The sequence below is a fragment of the Camelina sativa genome, chromosome 19 (genome assembly GCF_000633955.1).
Source record: "Camelina sativa cultivar DH55 chromosome 19, Cs, whole genome shotgun sequence".
NCBI lineage: Eukaryota > Viridiplantae > Streptophyta > Magnoliopsida > Brassicales > Brassicaceae > Camelina > Camelina sativa.
This window is the reverse complement of record NC_025703.1, coordinates 19,018,291-19,029,101: the sequence shown is the minus strand read 5'-3', so window position 1 is coordinate 19,029,101 and position 10,811 is coordinate 19,018,291.

Here is a 10,811-nt window from a genome sequence, read left to right as displayed (position 1 = left end):
GCGGTCCATGACACAGCATATTCAGACAGATAGTGGATTGGAAGACAACAAGGAAGCAACCGTAATCTATGAGGACAATACGGCCTGCATTGCACAGCTCAAGGAAGGTTACATCAAGGGAGATCGGACGAAGCACATACTGCCAAAGTTCTTCTTCACACATGAACTACAAAAGGCCGGAGAAGTTCAAGTAGTGCAAGTTCAGTCATGCGACAACTCAGCCGATCTCTTCACCAAATCGCTACCGACTACAACGTTCAAGAAGCTCACGCATCAGATTGGAATGCGGAGGCTTAAGGACTTGGAGTGATGTTTGGAACAGGGGGAGCAATGTGTGTTGTACTCTTTTTCCTTCACCAAGGTTTTGTCCCACTGGGTTTTCCTGGTAAGGTTTTAATGAGGCAGCATCCCCTAAGCACATTGCGTTGATCCCATCCAACATAGGCACGGTCATCTCGTCCAAGGGGGAGTGTTGTAAAACACTTAGTGGACTTCATAGACCGGCTCATATACAGTCCGTTAGTACTTGGTCCCTCGGCCCGTGCACCTTCGGCCCATCGGCCGAAGCCTTCTCGGCAACACCTTAATCTTATGTCGATTTAGCTTAGGCCTTTGTACTCTACTATATATATGCATGTAACCTCGAGTTTAATCAATAAGAATACACAAGAGCTTTATCCCTAAACTCTATATTCATAGTACAAAACAGTTTATATAAATAATAGGAAATTTTGTTAAATGTACCACATTTCAAAAAAACTTTTTACAATCTACCGCATCATTAATTCTTTTTCAAAAATACCACATTCTACCTTTTGGACATGTTAGCTGATACAATAAATATAAAAGGACAAAATGATCTATTTCTTTCGTGACCAGTTCTTTGATTTATTGTCAATAAATAAAAAACATATACAAAACATGTCTGTAGTAGATAAAGTCACCAATAAAGTATTTTATATAACTTAAACACACCTTGTCTACTATAAAATAATCAGTGGGCAAGTGTTTCCAATTAAATTGTGGACAAATTTAACAGTGTATACAAAACATATTGCTAGCAACTATATTATTAAAGTCCTCTATTGATAAGTTATGTCTTTGTCTAAATTAACAAATTATGTAAGTGTATATATACATGTATATATATATATATATAGTGGACAACTGTTCTCATTTATTTTGTGAACAAGTATTATGGACAAGATTCATTTAACTTGTCCATTCGTTTAAAAGGTGTCCACATGACATATTGCTAGTAGACATATTACTCAAAAATAGTAGACAAGTTCTATCTTTGTTTTCATAAATTTTGTGGACAAGTTTCTCATTTTTTTGTGCATAAGTTTTGTGGACATTACTCATATACAATGGAATTCGCGACATTAACCATATTTAAGTTCATAACATTGTTGAAATGTGAAGTGTCAATCTGCAAATCAGTATGGTTTGTTATTACATGTGAAAAAAACGTGAAAGTTTAGTTTACAAATCTTTTTAGTCTATATATTTTTTTAGTGGACCAAATGAAAAACTATAGTCCACTCTCGCAATGGCCAAAAACAAGACTTAAGCAAGATTGATGTAAGAATTTGATGATACAAATGCCACAAATCATACTATATTTTGGATATTAAAATGGTATTGTTGCCATTTATTCTTAAATTTGATAACAAAAAAAAACTTAACTTTTGAAGAGTGATAGAAGAAAGAAACGTGGAAGATGATAGTAAATAATTAATTGTTTTGTATTTTTAAGTGCTACTTTATTTTAAATGAGCTGACACATAATGAAAAGACACTTGTAATTAATGAGAAGGGGAATTGTTGAAGGACTTGGTCACGGTTACTTTTGTCAATTCAAGTAAAGTTTATGGTAGAATAGAAAAAGTTGTCTACAATGTGATAGAATCGTTGAGAAAGTTAATTATACATGGTAGTTTTGTTAAAGAACTCTAAATAATAATATATGTTATTTTGGAGATCGTATTAACTTTAGTTCTAAACAAATTAAAAATTAGAGTGTTCAAGGAGTAAGACATTATTCGAATGTAGATATTTTGAAAAACAAATTCGTAGTGTTTGAAACATGTGTTAAAAATAAGAGGGAAAACGACAATACATTGAAACGAATAATGATTTTTGATTTTAGGAAAGGAGTGAGTATAGTTATCCTAATAATTTCAAATTTGTTAATGTATGTGGACATTCATAGGAGAAAGCAATTTCCCCAAAATTAGCAAGTTCTAAATCACCTGAATTTTTTTTTCCTTTTTTACATATCTTAAACATGCATCGAATAACTAGTTTAGCCGTTTAGGTTTTATCAAGGCTTATAGAGATGTGAAAAAGAAAAAAAAACACACAATAAGACACCTAACAAATATTTACGAATTAATTCGAGAAGCCATAAAAATAATAAAACAAGACGCTACACGATTCACATATAGCTTGAGCTTGACTGATATGTTAAATTAGTAGTAGAATAATAGGATAGATGATCGATTATCAAATGGTTGAATAAATAAAACGCCAATAATTTAAAACAGAATATGAATGAATCTTTCCATTAAAAAAAAAACTTATACCAATTCAAGCCAATAAATATACCAAATGTTTGGTTGGGGGTAGATGTAGAAAATTATATTGCTGGGGTCATGCTTTTTATTTTTTGAATGGGTTGGAGTTGGACACGATTAAATGAGTTTACATTAATTACTTATATAGAAAAAAAAATTAGACAGTGACCTGGTGGGTGAATGGTGGTGACCTCCTCGATGCGTTTTGGTTTTGAGGAGATCAATATTGTATAACGCTAGAGTTCAAACTGTCGTACACCGCGTGACTATTTTTTAATTTAAAAATTAAACATACAAATTGTATTTATTTATTAATTTTTTTTGCTTTATTTAATATGTTTAAGATTGTATAATTTTACTTTGATTGTTACTTCTAGGATTTAACCCGCATGAAAATTTGTTTTTTACATAATAATAGTTTAATCAACTTAATTGGGTATGTTTAATATTGATAGAGGGATTAATAGTAGAATGTGCAGGCAATACCCATTATGACAAAAAACTTTTAAAAGATTATTTAATTATTGTATCTAGATTTTAACATGTTGTATACCGGATTGTTATATTCACATGTTGGAAAATTACTTAATTCTTTAATATGTATTCTGCATATAGTATTGTTGCTTTTTAATATTGTGCATATGTTAAATTGGAAAAGAGGTATTTACACACATTTAGGTTTATTGTCACAAAGTAACATTGCTGATATTACTCATAGGATTAAATTTGATTTAGTCAATATATAAATTGTGTAGCTGAATATAGATTTTTAGTCAAACATGTATCATTTGCGGAGGTTAAAACGTAAATATCAAAAATACATATAGTATAATAAAATCATACAATATTTTTCTGTTTTTTTATATCCAGATCAATTGTTCTAATGTTTTATAAAACTTGGAAGATGAGATCAAGTTCAAAAGAGGAGGATCGTATATATATATAAAATTGAATTTTTATTTTACTTTTTACAAAACTATTTTCTGAAATTAATTCCTTAAAACAAAAGAAAAATCTATGAAAATGAAAATGAAACGATTTTTTGGAAAGTAAAAGATTTAATCTCCTTATGGTGATGTATTCTATATCTCACATCAACATAGAGATTCTCCAATGCAGAATTCCAATATCTCGTTAGAACTATATGTAAAAGAAAAGAAATCAGTTATTTATAGAAGGGAAAAAACTAAACTATTTAATATAACAAAATATGATAAGTTTTGATATATATAAAAAGATGATGTTCAGAAAAGAAAATTATTCAAAATTTTATTATCACCATGATGTTCATGAGTCGTGATGACCAAGATAATAGTATTTTTGGTTTATCTGGTTAAGAAATCCGTAGCATAATTTAAAAAAAAAAAAGAATTTAGTAAAGTTTAGATCTAAAATTCTTTCTTTATGATGCATCCAAAACCCTATTTGACCATAAAAAAACGCAAAAATAAAAACATATATACCTTATGATCCCACTTTTATTGCCATGATTATAATTGAGCTGCAGACAAAAACAATACGAAATATATATTAGTGATATTACATTGTGAAGAAATCTATTATTTTCTAGTAATAGAAGAATTGAAAAAAAAACTAATAACAAACTAGTACGAATGAAGTTATTTCGTAGATTGACGTTCATAGTAATTTATAGTGTTAGGTATGATATCAAATCCAGTAAATACTGGTGAGCAAGCAAAAAGATTTTTTAAAACATAATAATTATTATGAATCAATTTAAAAGATTTAATATTTACAAAAAGAAACATCTAATTAAATAGCCATGTCTGTTTTAGTTAGTTTCTGTTTGCTGTATTTTAGGATTTTGTACAGAGATATTGTAGAAATATTTAGTTATTAAGATCTTAATTATTTATTTTTCTTTCACTAATACGTTTAAATCTTTTAAGTTAAAAAGGAAAACATAAACTGATTTTGTAAAGATATTTTAGGAATAATTGAGTTTAGGAATATTGGTAGAGATAATTTAGAAACTTAATTGATTTTTTCGATTTTTTATTTATTGGTAGAAATTAATTAGGTATATTATCAATGTAATCGATTTTGATTTTCCAAATTTAACTTCTAGTTTTTTGTGCAAATATATTTTTTTTTTGTCAACCATTGGGCCAGAACTGGTCGGCCCATTAGCCAAATTCCTACATTCGTAGGAAGCGGGACCCGATCCCTGGTGTGATGGTGCCTTCTACAACTGGACTTACCTCCTGCCACTGCACTAAGGTCACTTCACAGTTTTTTGTGCAAATATATAGGGATCAAATTTGTAAATAAGTTAAACTTAAAGGGTATAACACAAAATATACTTCAAAAATGTATATATAGATAACTAGCTAGTAACCAAAAAAAAAACATTAGACATTGTTTTATCTTATGTTTAAATTAAAGGATAGTTTTTTAGAAATTTGTTAATTTTTAGGTCATATAAAAATTTATGGTTTATGATGTTTATTAAACTTAAATGTGCATTTCTTAAAATAAATCTTCATTTATATTTAACTTTTGAAATTGGTAAAAAAAAAAAAGATAAATTATTTGTATACATATTTGGTTACTATGGATTTTAGAAGAATTCTTGGTGTGTTTGACAATTGGTTTAAATAGAATGGGAATATGACACATTTTTTGTAAAATTAAAAAAAAAAATGCTGAGAAAAAACTGTAGACGTGCTGGTATGATCGCATCAAGGGGTTTTCCACAATGATGGGGGCTGGGAGAAGCCTAGAAAGGTAGTCAAGAGAGCTTTGGACTTCCAAGCTTATGAGTTTTCTGCTGGGGCGGGTAGTTCCGGTTTGTTTCATCAGGTTCGTCACCATGGCTCAGGGAGGGAACAGAAACGGACGTACAGTGCAGTTGCAAGCGGGTCAAGAGATAAGCGGGAGACTCAGAGGGGTTATGGAGGATACATGGGACAGGCTAATTCCTTCCCCCTTAACCGCAAGGGGAAAGGGAAAGCTTGGCCGAAACCGTTGTACAAGGCAAAAAGCGGTTTCATAGAGAAGCAGTCACAAGGGGTTCTTGGTGTTGATCCTGACGTGGTTGATCAAGGAATTGCTCAACAAGGAATAGCTAGGGAGAGTTCTCCTCCTCATGGGACTACTGCGGTTTTGGTTGATTCTGAGTTTGATGAAGCGACTGATGATCTTCTCGAGGAGGGTGTTACCTCACATGGTAACCTTCCAGAAGAGGGTGAGATTGCGCTCGACCAGGTGAATGCGGGTTTGGGAGACTTGGGTTCGGGTGATGTTATCCCCAATGTGGAGGACCCGAAAGGTACTTCCTCACCATCCTTAATGTTTGATTTGGATGTGAATGTAGTACAGGCTGCTTTGCAAGAAGTTAATATCAGTCGTACGAGAATTGAGGGGTCGAGGAGGCCTACTTTTCTGCCTAAGAAACTAGTTAGGAAGCCTGGATTGATTTTAGCTTCCCCTGGTAAACGTTTGCTAACTAAAGCTTTATCTAAACCTGCAGGTGAAGGTAACAAACAGAATGGGATGGGAAAACAAGGGAACAAGGCTGTGGATGGAAAACCGGCTGGCATTGGTATAAGACATGCAAAGATAGGGGTGGGGGCTCTCCCGAAACCGCCGGCTAAACCGTGAAGGTCCTAAGTTGGAACTGTCAGGGCATTGGGGTTGATCTGACAGAGAATTATTTGGGTGATTTGTGAAGGAAGCATCGACCAGATATTTTGTTTTTATCAGAGACAAAGAAATGTTTTTCGTATTTACAAAAATTTCAATCAAAATTTGGCTATAATAAAATGTTTACTGTTGAACCCCGAGGGGCTAGTGGTGGTTTGGTTTTATTTTATAAGGATGAAATAAATCTTTCTGTTCTATTTCATAATGACCGTATAATTGATACAAAAGCTGTTCTTGATCATCAATTGGTATATTTTTCTTTTGTTTATGGTGACCCGGTTCCCCAACATCGCGGAAAAGTGTGGGATAAATTAACGGACATTGGATCTTTTCGTATTGATCCTTGGTTTATTATTGGAGACTTTAATGAATTAATTGGTAACCATGAGAAGCAGGGTGGTGCCCTGCGGTCAGCTAATTCCTTCAAACCTTTTATCTCAATGATTAAGGATATTGGGATGCTTGAATTTCCATTTTATGGGGATCAATTATCATGGCGTGGGAATCGGTGTAATAATCAAGTGATTCGTTGCCGACTTGACCGGGCTTTAGGTAATGAAGACTGGCACGCCCTCTATCCCAATTCGAAAGTAGAGTATTTGGAGATGATTGGTTCTGATCATAGTCCAATTTTAGCAACTTGTTTGACGGCGGTCCGGAGGAGACAGAGACAATTTCGGTTTGATAAGCGGTGGTTGGGTAAGGAGGGCTTGGCTGGAGCGGTTGAGTCTGGTTGGAATCGGACACGGAATTTTAGGATTCCGGGTTTTGTTGATAAATTAAGGAATTGTAGGAATTCGATTTCCTGGTGGAGGAAAAATAATGTCAGTACTGGCCCATCAATTATTTCTTCTTTGAAGACTGCTCTGCATGATGCGAAGATGGATGACTCGGTTTCGCTGGAAGATATTCGGGGAATTGAGAGGAAATTGAAAGAGGCATACCGGGATGAGGAGATTTATTGGCAACAAAAGAGCAGAAAATTTTGGCTAAGGGTTGGGGATAAAAACACTTCATATTTTCACGCTTCCACTAAACAAAGGCGGGTTCAGAATAGGATAATTGGTTTATTTGGTGCCAATAACGTTTGGGATGAATCAGCGTCGGTATGGAACATATAGCTACAACATATTTTGAGGATCTGTTCAAGAAATCCGACGGTGGAGGTATTTCTGAGATGCTACAAGCAATTGATCCGATTGTTACGGCAGGTATGAACAGAGATCTTATCAGGGATATCTCGGAAAGGGAAGTCAGACAAGCTCTGTTTGCTATGCATCCGGAGAAAACTCCAGGTCCTGATGGGATGACACCTTTGTTTTTCCAAAGATTTTGGTCTTCTCTCAAAGGGGATTTAGTGGCTCTAATTAAAGAGTTTTTTCGCACTGGCAGTTTTGATCCGCTTCTAAATGAGACCAATATTTGTCTTATTCCTAAAGTGGATCGGCCTCAGCGGATGGCGGAGTTTAGACCTATAAGCTTATGTAATGTGAGCTATAAGATTATTTCAAAAGTGTTGTGTTTCCGTCTGAAACGTCTATTGCCTCGTTTGGTTTCAGAAACTCAATCAGCTTTTGTTTCTGGACGGTTAATTACTGATAACATCCTGGTGGCTCAAGAGATGTTTCACGGATTAAATACTAATAGTAGGTGTAATTCGGAATTTTTGGCATTTAAAACGGATATGAGTAAGGCATATGATCGGGTAGAGTGGGATTTTCTGGAGGCGGTTTTGGTCAAGTTAGGATTCAATAGGAGATGGATTTCGTGGATTATGTGGTGTGTATCGTCAGTGTCGTACCAAGTTCTTCTGAATGGTCAGCCCAGAGGTTTTATTAGACCTCAGAGGGGGTTACGACAAGGGGACCCTCTATCTCCATATTTATTTATTCTTTGCACAGAGGTCTTGATAGCTAATATTAAGAAGGCTGAAAGGGAGAAAAAATTGACGGGTATTACCATCGCCCGTGGTAGTCCTACTGTCTCGCATTTGCTGTTTGCGGATGATAGCCTGTTCTTTTGCAAAGCAACTGCCCAGGAATGTAGGACGGTTATGGATATAATCGGTACCTATGGCAGAGCTTCAGGTCAAGAGGTCAATCTGGCTAAATCATCTATTATGTTTGGCAAAAAGGTTACTCTGGATATTCGATCCCAGTTAAAGTTAGTTATTGGGATTTCTAAGGAGGGTGGCATGGGTTCTTACTTGGGTATTCCTGAGAATCTTCAAGGATCGAAAACTAAGGTGTTTAGCTACGTTAAGGATCGGCTAGATGATCGTGTTAATGGCTGGTCTGCAAAGTGTTTGTCGAAGGGTGGCAAGGAAATTATGATTAAATCAGTGGCTTTGGCATTACCTACCCATGTTATGTCGTGTTATAAGCTACCTCAGGAACTAACATCTAAATTAACAAGTGCAATTTCCACTTTCTGGTGGAAGTCCAATGACAAAGCTCGTGGTATGCATTGGGTTGCGTGGGACAAACTATGTAAAGATAAAGCTGAAGGGGGACTTGGCTTCCGAGCTCTGGAACAATTTAATGAGGCTATGTTGGCCAAACAGTTTTGGCGTCTAATTCAATACCCAACGTCTTTAATGGCTAAGGTGATGAAAAGTCGATATTTCAGGAACAAACATCCTCTTATGGCAAAAAAACCATATAATCCGTCCTTTGCTTGGAGAAGTATTTATTCCATCAAGGGATTGGTGGAGCAGGGGGCGCGATGGGCGGTAGGCTCTGGCAATTCCATTTCGGTTTGGCGTGATCCATGGATACCGGATATTCGCCCTAGACCGGCGAATGGTCGAGGGAGGTTGTGGCTTCCGAGTTTAATGGTTAATCATTTAATTAACCCGGAGACTAAGAATTGGCATCTACCTACTTTGGAGGAGTTTTTTGATCCGGGGGATATACAACTAATCCAGAGTATGCCGGTTAGTAGAACTCATCAACCGGATAGATTAATATGGCATTATACTAAATCTGGGAAATATTCGGTCAAATCAGGTTACCGGTTAGCTCGGGAATTAATTATGGATGTAGAGTATGGGCCGACGTGTACGGCTTTGCGGGCCCAATCGTGGAAACTTGATGTACCGTCCAAGATCCAACACTTTTTTTGGCAGATTGGTTCGGGTACTCTACCTGTGTTGGAGCGTCTTGCACATCGGGGTGTTCGTTGTGACACCGTGTGTAAGAGATGCGATTCTGCAGTGGAAACTATAAACCATGCGCTCTTTGAGTGCCCTAGGTCTCGATGTATTTGGGAGTTGTCGCCTATACGGATGGACCAGGGGGGTTTTCCATACACATCGATTTATGCGAATTTAGACTTTATTTTTTGGCAGGCGTCTTCGCAATCCGGGGTCTCGNTGGTTTGGTGTGATCCATGGATACCGGATATTCGCCCTAGACCGGCGAATGGTCGAGGGAGGTTGTGGCTTCCGAGTTTAATGGTTAATCATTTAATTAACCCGGAGACTAAGAATTGGCATCTACCTACTTTGGAGGAGTTTTTTGATCCGGGGGATATACAACTAATCCAGAGTATGCCGGTTAGTAGAACTCATCAACCGGATAGATTAATATGGCATTATACTAAATCTGGGAAATATTCGGTCAAATCAGGTTACCGGTTAGCTCGGGAATTAATTATGGATGTAGAGTATGGGCCGACGTGTACGGCTTTGCGGGCCCAATCGTGGAAACTTGATGTACCATCCAAGATCCAACACTTTTTTTGGCAGATTGGTTCGGGTACTCTACCTGTGTTGGAGCGTCTTGCACATCGGGGTGTTCGTTGTGACACCGTGTGTAAGAGATGCGATTCTGCAGTGGAAACTATAAACCATGCGCTCTTTGAGTGCCCTAGGTCTCGATGTATTTGGGAGTTGTCGCCTATACGGATGGACCAGGGGGTTTTCCATACACATCGATTTATGCGAATTTAGACTTTATTTTTTGGCGGGCGTCTTCGCAATCCGGGGTCTCGGATATCGGCATTCAACTACCTTGGATTATTTGGTCAGTTTGGAAAGATAGGAATAAAAAGGTTTTCCAGGGTATTGAGGTAGAATCTCTTGAGATTTTGAATCAAGCGGCTACGGATAAATTATTGTGGGAGGAGGCCAAGTCTTACTCAGTGAATTATCTGGATCCTCCGTCTTTTTCGGAGGACAGGGGTTCCTATCCCCGATGCCAGTTTGATGGTTCTTGGAAAGGTATAGATCCCTACCAGGGTTTGGGCTGGTGGTGCTGCAATGGAGAGCTTACAACGATCCTGTTAGGAGCACGGAGTCACCGTCAGAGTATATCACCTCTACATGCAGAATTACAAGCGCTGATCTGGGCTATGGAGTCTTTACTGGTGGCTGGAGTCGATTGTCAGGCTTTTGAGACGGATAGCGTAGAGCTAACGGCGATGGTGCAGACGCCGGAAGACTGGCCGGCTTTTTCTAATCTGCTGGAGGATTTCTCACTGCTTCGAAGTTCCTATACCTCCTTCACCCTCACCAGGATTCCACGAGACGCTAATGTCAGAGCCGATTGCCTAGCTCGATCTTCA